The sequence below is a fragment of the Sapajus apella genome, unplaced genomic scaffold, assembly GCF_009761245.1.
Source record: "Sapajus apella isolate SASKATOON/1434 unplaced genomic scaffold, GSC_monkey_1.0 scaffold29, whole genome shotgun sequence".
In the NCBI taxonomy this organism is placed as follows: domain Eukaryota; kingdom Metazoa; phylum Chordata; class Mammalia; order Primates; family Cebidae; genus Sapajus; species Sapajus apella.
Genome location: NW_022436969.1, coordinates 16,686,188 through 16,696,487, shown reverse-complemented (window position 1 = coordinate 16,696,487; position 10,300 = coordinate 16,686,188).

Below are 10,300 nucleotides of genomic sequence, written 5' to 3'. Positions count from 1 at the left end.
TGCTTCCAAGACTTTAATGGGGAAGCATTGGGATCTTGCTGAAATGCAGATTCTGACTCAGTCAGTCCTAGGTCCTGCTTGCAATTTTGCATGTCTAACAGGCCCCCAGATGTTGCCGAAGTAGCTGGCACTCACATCACACTCACGTAGCAAGGAAATATACGTACCCCACTGTCCTTCCATTTAATCAGGCAACCTTTCATGAAACAAATAACATTCTGTGGGCAAGACTTCCACCGCCAGGTATGACACCAGACTGCTGTCGCTTGTGGACTTCTACTGCAACCGTTTCTGATGCTATAATTTGACAGTCAACATCTATTGCCTTATGTTTTTAATTATCATTCTATGCCTATATGTCTCATTTTTCAAACAAAACTAAAAGTGTCTAGAGATCAAGGACAAAGCTCTGTGACTTTTTGTGTACGTAGCTCCAAGGCTCCTTTCTCATACAGTTTACAAGGTAACTTTCCAAGGAATATTTGTTGACTGACTACTGTTGAATTCCTCAGGTAGGGACTGTGGATCCATGAGCGTTAGACTCATGCAGAAATAGAAATATGACTTTTGCCATGAAACTTATAATTTAAATCCAATAGATTTTCATTATCCCCACTTGTAATAAAGAAAGTATATGTCTGTGAATAATTGGCGTGCACTGTATAACAAGAGTCTTCTAAATGTTGGGCAATTAAAAAAAAGCATTTCAGAGTGCTTAGACCTCTAATTTCTTCTCAATTACAAAAGGATTACATAAAGCTGTACATTCATATTAAAAACACATTAAATAATAATCATGAATATAATCTAAAATAATAAAGTAACTGTAAGTAGGTGCTTGATGTGAATTATCTGTAACATTTTCATGATTATTCCTTAATTTATTGCTCCATTATATGGAAGCCTTTCTGCCTCTCATTATGCATGGCAGCCTAATCTTATATTTCCTTCCCCTGAACTCACAGCTGAACAGTTTGCTTGTATACCATGGCAAGGAAAAGAACATTGAGTTATGTGGGAAAACAACCTCAGTGTGGCTGCCACTTGGAACTCAGTGCTGAATTACGTACTGCAATTAAGATGAAGACCATTGTCAGAGTGACCAGCATCTCTCCAGGGCCTAGCACTTTCCTTCTGTGCTCCCTGGGAAGGAGTTCCTGGCACAGAACTCAGGATGGCCAGCTCTGGTCTCGGTCCAGCTGCACAGATCATAGGGGCTACTCCTAATGGTAGCCGAGTCACAGTAACGGCAGAGGGGAAGCAACCACACCTGAGTTTTCTCCCCACTTTTTAGGCATGTCACTTACCCAGTCATTCTTTAACAGCATTTTGAAAGGATCTCTCCTGGATTAAATGCTGTGCTAGGCTCTACATGAGATACAGAGACAGAATCTCCCTTTCTAGGAGCTCACAGTCCACCAAAATGAGCTCTGAGAAGGCTGGGGCCTCACCTGGCTTGGTCTCACTCTACCTCCGAATCCCAGAAGGTGCTTGGCTCACACCAGGTCTTCAAAAATATTTCTCAATTGAGTAAATGAATAAGAGAATGGATGAACAAGTTTAGTGGGAAGCTCAGATATACAAATGATCAGCTTCTGCCTAATAGAGTGAGCAAGCAAAATAATACCAAAGCTACAATTTGTGGAGCCCTCATTAAGCCACATGCCACATACTGTTCTATGGAACTTGCACATTATCTATTTTCATCCTTACAACTACCTCTGAGTAGTTGTGATTTTTACACCATTGCACATGTGAGCGGAGGGTGTGAAGAGATGGCAAGCATTGTGCCCAAGCTTTCACTGTTAGTGATAAAGTGAGAACTCAGATTTAAGTCTGCTGATGCTTAAGGTCCTAACCGCACTCTGTTGCTCTCTCCAGGCTTTATTAACAGCCAGAGAGTCCAAGTGGAGGGTCCCAGTTTAAGAAGGAAAAGCAGTGGGTAATTTTTAGCCATGGGACATGATAACAAAAGCAATATCTATCCCATTGTTAGATTATTCTGCTTGCCACAGGGCTTCCCACAGTCCAAGCCCAAGGAAGATGCAGAGAAGAGGCCCTGAGCTGACTCATCCACTGGTTACAAGAGTCCAGATGACAGGACTTCCCTCAGAGAATTCCAATTTTCATTAGTAGGCAGAAGACAGGTGGTACTCCTTCAAGACAAGCTATAACAGAATACCTTGCTTTGAGCAGTTTTTAATATTGAGAATCTCCTAATGACAGCAGATTTAAGAGTGGGGACAAAAATAGTTGAGATTTTTTAAAAAGTAACCTTTTTTCAGTGCACGAATTTCTATATAATAACAGGCAATTCTATATCATATGTCAAAGGAAGCAGTCATATAGTCATATGCGCTATGAATATTTTATATAAGTCACAGACTTATAAAGATTTATAGTCAGAATACTTATCTAGCATTTGCTTGGGGCATGATTGAGGAGCTAGCTGCAGATGCAATGAGACAGGTTTGTCTGGAAAACAGGAGTTGGGGACACTGAAGAGTCAGAGAATCCCCAGAGTCCTCAGCATCTGGGATGGGAACAGTTTAGAATAGAGGTGGGACGACACCCAAAATAACTGTTACTTCCCTTATTGTGCTGAGGCTTACCACCAGATTTTTTGGAATCTCCTTTCTCTACACCGAGGCACTGGCTCATGTTTTTAGACCCCACAGCTTCGCTCCCCGGAGGGGAACAGTGTAGACTGAGGGGTGGCGCCTCTCTGTCAGCCTTGCCTGATAGTCCAGGACAGTTGGGCCTGTGGAATTGTATTAAATCAGTGGAAGGTGGGTTTAGCACATGTAGTTTAGTAAATGATTTATGTGGTTCTCAAAGTTATCCCCAGATCAGCAGCATCAGCTAGACCAGAGTTCTGCAATTTTTTCTTTAAAGGTCTAGAGAATAGATACTTTAAGCTTTGTGAGCCAAGAAACAACATTTAGCATACTATCTGAGTACTTATTACATAACAAGAGAGAAAAACAAAATCCACTAAGTTTTTATTGACGGAATTCAAACTAATATTGGGTAAAATTTTTGCATAATGCAGGTCTACTAATGAAAAGAATGTAATTGTAAGGGAAGACAGAGTTTTAGTTAATTGGGGTTCAAAGTTAGTGTTGCCTATCATGGAATCATATGCAAAGGTTCATTTGTGAAAGCTATTATTAACTTGCAGGCCTTACAAAAACCAGTGAAAGCATGGATTTGGCCCTAGGGCTAGACCTGGGAACTGGTTAGAAATGCAAATTATAAAGCCCACTCCAGATCTACTAAATTAGAAAGTCTGGGGGTGGGTCTGGTAACTCGTGTCTTAACAAGCCCTCCAGGGTATTCCCATGCACGTTACCATTTGAGAACTACTGGTTTAAAATAAATGCGGCAGGGCCAGAGTTAGCCTTGCCCACCCTTTTATTACCATGGTAACATGCATGTCTCAATCACGGTCTTCAGCTCAATGTTCCCATTACCATTATTTCAATGAGTTTGGGTGTATATTTATATTTTTAAAAATAACCTTTCGAGTCTTAGACAACTCAAGAAACATGACACGCCCACACCCACTCTGCGATTTCTAAACAGAGAAGCAGGAACTCCTCTGGGAAGTGGCTCAAAGCCAGGAAGGAGAAAGCACCTCTCACCAATGCTGGAAGGATGAGCACTCAAGCAAGCCATCTTCAGTAGGTATCCCTAGAGATCGGTAATAGAAGTTGTGACTTCTCACCTTTGCAATTGCGACCTCCGTACTACCTCTGGCCAGTGAAAAATAAACAGAGCTACAATATAGAGGCTGTTTCTGGATTGAATTGGCGGGCTCGGTACTATCACCATTTCACATGATTTATAAATAATATTTTTGTAGCAAACTCAGAGGGAAGAACTAAACAGACTGTCCCCTGGGTTAATTCCTTTCGCACAATGACTCATCTTTTCCTCTCTAAACCTCTGCCTTAATTTCTCCCCGTATATGACGGAAACAATCAATAAAACCTCAATGACAGGTTTGTCTTGAGCATAAAATTAGGTTTGGGAAGGACTCAGCAGTTGATGAATGTTGAGAATTATTCTTAGATTGTCCTAACAAACTGATAAGCTGATGTTGACATTGACAAAAAGAGTGTAGAGAACCTATTACCCATGCAGCATCTCTCCTGTGGCTAAACACAACACTTCCTTGTCCAGCTGGCATCTTTTAGGCATACTAAATTTTTTTGCCAAAAAAAAATTCAAATAGCTCTTTTGACTCCTTTGGCAGGAAGCCAGTGCAAACATTTCAAATAGGTTCCCCACCAGCCTAACCCTAACTCTACCCAGTCTGAAACTCAGATCCCTTGAGTCACTTGGGGGGTTAGACAACACAAGGAGAAGGGGGAGGCCATTGTTCGTTAAAGGGCTTGGCAAGTCTTTTAGGAGCAGCTTCTGGAAGATTCCTCTTAATATCATTAATTGATCCAATTACCTGGATAACACCTAGAAAGTCCTACAGAGCCAGGCCCAAGTGGATGAGAGGTGGGACTTTTATTCTTGTTTTAGAATTATGGGATAAAAGCAGGAGGCTGCAGACATTAGAGAAGAGCTCTATATTCTCCTACTTTAAAATGTTGCCTAAGATAAACGACAAACTCAAGGTACTTTGCCCCCTGAGAGAGCTCAGAATTCTTGTGCTCAGGAATCATGCAGTCAATGCAAAGGTAAGACACAAACTGCCAAGTGGGCAATGTCTAAGTGAGGATTGATAGAGTGCTTTTAACAGGAGATGGAAACTGAGGAGGTGGAGGAGAATTTGGAAAATGTATCATGAGGCAAATATTCAGCTCTGCATCTTCTTAAAAAATCAAACTACCTAGAGTACAACATCTTTTAACTGGCACTGAAACTGAAGAAAACAGGAAGGAGACATAATAATGATTTGAAGAAAACTAAGCCGCGAAAAGAACTCCATAGAACAGGACTATAAAATATTTTTTAAAAATAATATACTGGGCCAGGCGTGGTGGCTCAATCCTGCAATCCCAGAACTTTGGGAGGCCAAGGCAGGCAGATCACAAGGTCAAGAGATCGAGACCATCCTGGCCAACATGGTAAAACCCCATCTCTACTAAAAATACAAAAATTAGCTGGGTGTGGTAGCGTGCGCCTGTAGTCCCAGCTACTCAGGAGGCTGAGACAGGAGAATTGCTTGAACCCAGGAGGCGGAGGTTGCAGTGAGTCTATTCCCAGAAGTAATTCAAGTGGCTTTTAGATGTTAACTTATTCAGGCCTGTATTAGTCTGTTCTCACACTACTACAAAGAACTACCAGAGACTGGGTTATTTATAAAGAAAAGCGGTTTAATTGACTCATAGTTCTGCAGGCTTAACAGGAAGAGTCACTGGGAGGCCTCAGGAAACTTACAATAATGGTAGAAGGCGAAGGGGAAGCAGGCACCTTTCTTCACACGGCAGCAGGAGAGAGGGAGACAGAGTGAAGAGGGAAGTGCCACACAACTTTTAAACTGTAAGATCTTTGAGAACTATTTCTATCACAAGAACAGCAAGAGGGATATCTGCCCCCGGGATCCAATCACCTACCACCAAGCCCCTCCTCTAATTCGACAAGAGATTTGGGTGGGGACACAAATCCAAACCATATCAAGGCCTAATTGTATCAGAAGCTAACTGGTTCTGAGAATCTTCTAATCTCAAGCCTCTGGTAAGCAATGGACATTGACCATTGATGATAAATAATGCTTTTGTTCTAATTTGTTTCCTAACTTGCAAGCAAGTAGTGACAAGAGGAAATGGACAAAAATGGAGTTTTCAAAAGTAAGTTCTAGCCATGGGGTAAGTAAGACTTACATCCTCTTCAGCTTCAGAATCCTTTGGCTAAATGACTTTGGCTAAACTTCAAAGTTTCAGGTGGTTCCATTTCTTTATTTACAAATGGCTTTGGTATTTTATATCTTGTAGTTATATATTTATAATCTTGTTGTTAGCTCAAGAGTTCTCGCTGTTCTTATTAACATTTTCTTTTTTATTATAATTACAAAAGGTGTCTATAGTCTCTTTAGTAATGTTTGACAAAAGAAGAAAAATACGCAAAGAAAATAAATTTTTAAAATGTTACCCATGAAGTCCCAACACCCAAGAAATGTGTACCATGCAATTTTGAAATGGGTTTCTTTACTGTCTCTTTGATTCTGAGCTCCAGCAAATGGAAAACTAAAGTTCTGAGAAACCAGAGCTTATCTGAGGCAACAGTGTGAATGTGGAATTTTCTTGCTATTTTGTTTGAGTTAAGGAATGTGTTTGGATGCAAGTTACTAACAAAAACCCTACGAATAATGACTTAATCAGAGAAGGGAGGGTTGCTTCTCACATAATAAGAAATTGGAAATTGGCAGTGCAGGATTGAGACACTGACTCAGGGATGCACCTGGAACTCAGGCTCTTTTCTGTGCTGTATTATCCTAAGCAAGCTGGAATGTATTTCCGGGCTAGTAGGTATCATTTTATGTCAAAACAAATAAATAAATAAAAGCTTTCTCAGAAGTCATTCCCTGCAGACATCTGCTTCCAACATGTAGTCAGAAGCAGGCAACACAGCCCAGTGATGTGGTGCAGGATGCTGTGGCTATCTGGCTTCCCAGCCTCTGGAGCAGAAGACAAGGAAGGGTTTAGCAGCAACTTTTAGGTAGCCAAACAGCAGTGTCTGTTGCACACACCTACCAATTTCCAATTTTCAAAATCATTTATATTTGAATTATAAATTTTTGTAATTCTAATGTTCTTTTTTCACTTAGTATATCATGAACATTTCATGTCAACATTATATGTAGTTACTCTACAGGCAGGATCAGCTAGCTATGACCCACAAGGCAAAGCCATCCCATTGCCTGATTTTGCAAATAAACTTATTGAAACACACCCACACATCACTCATTCTTACACATTGTCCATGGCTGCTTTTGCACTACAGTGGCAGAGTTGAGTATTCTGACAGAGACCATAGGGTGGGCAAAGCCTAAAATAGTTACTGTGTGGCTTTTTGCAGAAAAAGTCTGGTGACCTTAACTCTGTAGCACTGTTTTTAATGGATGCTGATTTTTTTCATACAGTAGATAGAAATGGATAGCTTATAAATGATCTAACCAATTCTCTACTTTTCAAAATTGAAGTTGTTCAAGTTTTCACCATTTTAAAGAAAGCAATGCTGAACATCAATGTACATAACTTTTTGCACATCTAATTATTTTGAAAGGAAACAAGGGATATAGTTCAGTTAACATTGTGTTCTCTAGAGTTTGACTGCTTATGTTCAAATCCTGACTCTACCAATTATTTAACTTAGGTAAATTATTTGGGTAAATTATTTAGGTAAATTATTTAACTTCTATGAACCTCAGTTTTCTCTTCTGCTGTTTTAATAGGTGTACAGAAACAGCTCATCATCATCTTAATTCACATTTTCCTAATGGCTAGTGATGTTGAACATCTTTTCATGGACTTACGTGTCATCCATAAATATTCTCTGATAAAATGTTCATTTTATAGCCCATTTTCCGATCAAATTGTTTTTTCTTTTACTGTTGAATTTTAAAAGTTCTTTATATATTCTAAATAAGGGTCAGATATGTGGTTTACAAATATTTTCTAATTGTCTGTAACTTACCATTTGTAACTTTCTCATTGTCTTTTAACAGGGTCTACTGCAAGCAAATGTTTTAAATTTTCATAACGCTCAACTTAGCAATGATGAATTGTGTTTTTGGTGTCATGTTGAAGAACTCTTCATCAAGCCCCATGTCCCACAGATTTTTTCCCTATGTTCGAAACATTTTTTAGTTTTATTTTGCTTTTAAATCTGATCCATTTTGGTTATTTGTTTACGCTGTGATGTTTTCATCTAGATTGGTTTGTTCATCATTGCTAAGCTAAAGAAAAAAAAAAAAGAATGTGGAGAAGAAGGAGCTTTATTTTCTTAAAACATATCTGCCGACTAGGGAGGTACAGCTTTGAGTACAAGTGAAAATGTGCTCTCCTAAGGACAAAGAGAGGGTCTGGCTTAAACATGGAAAGTTCTCACCCTGGTTCTCAATCAGGTCCACTTATGCAAATAAAGGATTTAAACATGTTCAATTCTGATTGAGTGGTTTTGAAGCCCAAAACTAGAAGTTTCTGTCAGGTAGTTCTTTGGCCAGGTTGTGGGGAGAAGGTGTTTCTCGCCACAGTTTATCTCGGCACCACCAGAAACTGGTTTGGCTTGATCGTAGAAAGGGAGGTCTTGCGACACTTCTGCAACACCTTTCTGAGAACACTGACTTTATTATCACTCCCTCACCCAGCCATGGCTGCCTGGTTTTAACTTTGAGAACCTCTGTTGGTTACAGAGAATCCGTTTTATCTGTTGGCTGGGAACGTACCTTAACACTATCAATATGAATTCACGGATTTTTATTTTATTCAATTACTGTTATTATTCATTTTGTGTACACCTTTAATCCAGAAAGTCTCCTTCTAAGACTTTTCCCAGAGGGAATAATTAGTATCTCATCACTACTTTTTTTTTTTTCCCTCTAAAAGTGCCTTGGCTACTCATATCTCTCTATTCGTACACATACATTTTAGAATATTCTATTTTACCTTGTTGAGACATGATTTAAATACCATAAAATTCATCAATTTTGAGTGTACAATGGTGTATTTAAAGACTTGTGTAACCATCATCATGGCCTCATTTTAGAACATTTCATCACTCCCCTCAACAAAAATGGGGAAGAACCTTTTGTGCTCACCTGCTGTCATGCCTCAATCCCACCCCAACCTCTGGGCAACTACTAATCTAGTTCTGTCTCTCTAGATTTGCCTTTTCTAGGATTTTACTATAAATGGAATGATACATTCCAATATGTAATTTTTTTGTGTCTGGTTTATTTCAATAAGCATATACTTTTGAGATCATCCATGCTGTGGCAAGTAATCATATTCCATTTATTTTCATTGTTGAGTAATATTCCATTGCACGGTTATGTCACATTTTGATGATCCATTCAATAGTTGATGAGTATTTGCGTTGGTTCTACTTTTTAAGCTACCATGAATAATGCTGTTATGAATATTCACCTACAAGTTTTATGTGAAAATTTGTTTTCATGTCTCTTGGGTAGACCCCTAGAATGTTGACAAGTTAAAAGATAAATCCAGTCAGATATTGATTGGAATTACATTACACAAAAGGAATAATTGACATATTTACAATATTGGTTTTCCATTCATAAAGAAGGCATTTTTTTCTGTATTTATTCAAGGGTTAGAACCTTATTCTACTTCTTCTTACTTATATGGGCTACTTGATTAACAAGATGCTGTCTAATAATTTTAATGTATTTTTGCATACTCTGTTTTGCCAACCAGTCTGGTCCCTGCCCAGTACATGGAAGGAGTGCAATAGATACTGGCCAGTCACTTTCTTTTGGGTTAAGGATGCAGCAGTGAGTTAGATGATGTAGCTGCTCTTAGTGAGCTTACTTTCTAGTTGAATAAAGGAAGAATTTGCCTGAAATCTTAAAATAAGTGAAAAGTGGTGAAGCAATGGAAGTAGTTAGTGAATGAGAATGAGAAATGGTGGAATTCTAGGTTCTAGGTAGGCGGTCGGGGCTATCTTTCCAATCTGGAATGTCTCTGAGATACAAATCATCCACAGTTTTTTAGACTAGCATGCAACTAAGGTTTTGTCTGGGTCTTCAAGCTCACAGTACTAGGAAGATCTATGACAAAAGTCTATGTACTCTTTGCTAATTGTAGGACAGGAGGGAAGATGAGCCACACTCTCAGAAATAAAGTTAACTGCAATAAAGCCAATGCAACTTCTATTTACAACCTCATCAGGTTATAAGATCTTGTAATCCCTGTAATTCCTCTGGTGTATTATTTACATTATGCAGGGTATTGGCTCATGAGATTGACAGCAAAACTCTAAAAAATGTTGCTGCATTTAGTTGGAGGATGTGAGAAAAGTGGTAGCCTAGCCAGGAAAATATCCACAAGGGAGAGTTCATGGTGGGGTCTACCACGAGTAGAAAGCTAGCACAGTCCCTGGGCCTGCTAGAAGAAGAAAGGGAACACTTTCTTCTGGCATGAAAAGAAGTGCTTCCCTCAGAGGCACAGGGTTGATAACCCTTCTGCCTGAGAATCCTACCAAGGGTGGGGACTGCAGAAAGAACAGCCTCAAAGCCACCTAGAGAGTTTTGCAAACAACTAGTCCATCACGATCAGCCTCACGCAGAGATACTGTGTTGAAAAAGTTAGATAATCTATCG